We start from the raw sequence: 2,798 nt of genomic DNA on the forward strand, positions 1-2,798 counted from the left end.
GGCGGTTTTGGCTTACCAAGAGCTTGTACATTTTGGATTTCACTGGAAGTCGAGGACTGAGTGTGAAGTTGGATGATCCAATCCCGGCTTTTATACCAGTTGTCATGAAGAGTACTGTATAGCAAAAATTGTCATGGTAAGACTTTCCTTCGTCAAGAGAATTCCAAAGGCGCTGGTTGATGCCTTGGATGGCCTCAAATGGTCAATCCAAACACCGTCTCCTCTTTGTCTCAGCGCATATTAAGCCAATGGGTGGATGAATCCCCGAGCGCGTTGGCAGTAATTAGCCGTACCATCATGGCCAAGTCGTCACCTCTCAATGCACTCTGCATTTCTGAATGGTTGAAGTCGTTTTACTTTGCCTTTTTTTTATCTATCATATCTTTTAAACGTTTTATTTATTTATTTGTTTTTGTTGAAAAAAAAGGAATTTATTGCTCAGAGCATGTGAGTATGGTGGCCTCAAATAAAGATCCTTCGTTGATCACCAAGGATTAAGTTAAGTTATTCTGCACAAAAAGGAACGGATCAGAGTTTCCGTTCCTTTTGCCAAAATATTCCAAATGTGGATATTTGAAATGTCAGCCATTGCCGAAAAATTGCAAAGGGCAACATTTATATTGTATAAATGAAAGTAATTGATATCTAAAGTAGAATCTTAGATAAATTATTGGCCACTCGCTATCAGAAACTCCAAAAAGATAATAATATAGAGTAAATGTAAAGATGATATATTTCTATATTTTTGAATTTTTGGTCCGTGTACCACCTTTCGGAAGACATTCAGTGATTACTAGACTTCAGCAAACTTCCTCAAAAACTAAAACTAATTTATAAATGACTCCAGCAATGGACAATTCCTGTTTCAAAATTGAAACCAGATACAGTTCTTCTAATCTTTCTATAATCAACTGCCAATGTTCATTTTTGAAAGGACATGATGATCTGACAGATTACTAGGTGTCACATGGACATACTGGATCAGATCAGGGTCATTGGAAAAGACCAAGTCGAGAACGCTAATCTCTCTAGTGGCTACACCAACATACTGGGAGAAATTGGGCAAGATCACAAACTCCTCCAGCTTTTCGAACAATTGAGATGTCGATTTCGAAATGGGAATATACGTACCCATCAGGACTAACCTCCCAGTCTACAACGCTCGCCGAAAATTAAAGTCCCCTAGAAAGAAAACCTTCAAACAAACTGCCTGATTCAACTCATTTCCAGTGAATTGCAGAGCTGACATAAAAGAGCACAGTGGTTATAATTCGTCTATTTATTACAAAATCAATCTTTATATGATATTTGGTCTCCCAACCAATTTTAGTTGGCAGACCGAGCTAGTCCTTGAAAGGAGGGTTGATCTGGAATGTTACCCTAAAAAAAATTTCAAGTCTGACTTGAAAGATGCTACCGGATCAACATGGCCTACGTATTCCCTATGAATGTTAGAGTTTGTTTGATTTTATTGATCATTAATAGTTAGATATTCCTGTTTATTGTTGTATTGATTGCATTTTGGTTTATATTATTGGGAACAATTTTATTGCTTTATGGAATTCTAGCCCACATAAAAAACTTACATACCGTAAAAGCGTTATAAAAAGTAAAATTTTCAAAAACCTACTCAATGTAAATTGGGAGCAAGTTTAGTTAGCTCTAGAATATAAATTATGATATCATCTATTTCACCGCTACTTAGTTACATGGAACTTAGTGGTCCAACGGGGGCCTACACATTGTTACAATAGACAGATCAAGCCAAATCATTCCTTCCCTTTTCCCCCCTCAATGGCCATAGTGATCTCTAGAGGGCTTTAGTGATCTCTCTTTTCTAGGTCGGATTGAACAACTCGGTATCGCGAGGAATCAGCATCGGCGGCAACAGCGAATCAACAACGGAGAGGAGGGAATCAACCGGTGTCGGCCTGCTGCCTTAACTGTCATGGACGGGCGAACATGCTGCGAGTGGCTGGAGTGGGACAGTGTCTCAACAAGATCCAAAGACACGCCTTCACCTTCTTATTCGAGACGTGGGTCACCAAGGAGAACACGAGAGTTGCTTTCCTGGTAAATAGAGTTTCGTAGTTCATGCCAGGAAGTCCATTGGGCGTGGTTGGCCCAGTGGCGGGTTGGAGCTCTATATTACCAAATGCTTGGAGCCCACCCTTCTCTCATCCTCTCCTCATCACATAGCCGTGGATACCCAAGGCTTCACCATTATTGGCGTCCACTATCGGCCAACCACGGACTATTATGATCTTGTCTCAGACCTCACATCCATCCTTCAAAAGGTGAAGAATCCGGAGAAAGTCATCATTGATGGTGACTTCAAAATCTGTCCTGACTCGAGGGAATTCTCCGAGCTCGCCCAGAGCCTGAGCCAATGGAGAATCACCCTGCGCTCCGACCCAGGAGTCCCAACACACACCTACTCCCTTTGTACTTGACCACATTTTCATATCAGAAAATATTCCATCTCCGACCAGTTTCGTCCATCCACTGGTCATTTCTGATCACCTCCCGATTTCAGTCACCTTCAAGATGCACAAAAATTTCCATCATCTGGGCGTAACTCGAATGGGAGGTGCGTGGTCAATGTGCAGAAGTGCGCGGCTCAACTTGAGGCCCTGCAGCTATCCATCAACACCGGGGTTGTGAGCAATCCAGCTGCACTGGCCCAAGGCATTTCGCAAGCATTTAAAGAGTCCTCCTCTGTGCAGAGGAGGAGAGGAGGACTCAAGACCCCGTGGTTCAGCGCCTACCATTGAGAGCTGAGGGGTCAAATGCTCCAA

Source organism: Tigriopus californicus, chromosome 2 (assembly GCF_007210705.1).
Source record: "Tigriopus californicus strain San Diego chromosome 2, Tcal_SD_v2.1, whole genome shotgun sequence".
Classification (NCBI taxonomy): domain Eukaryota; kingdom Metazoa; phylum Arthropoda; class Copepoda; order Harpacticoida; family Harpacticidae; genus Tigriopus; species Tigriopus californicus.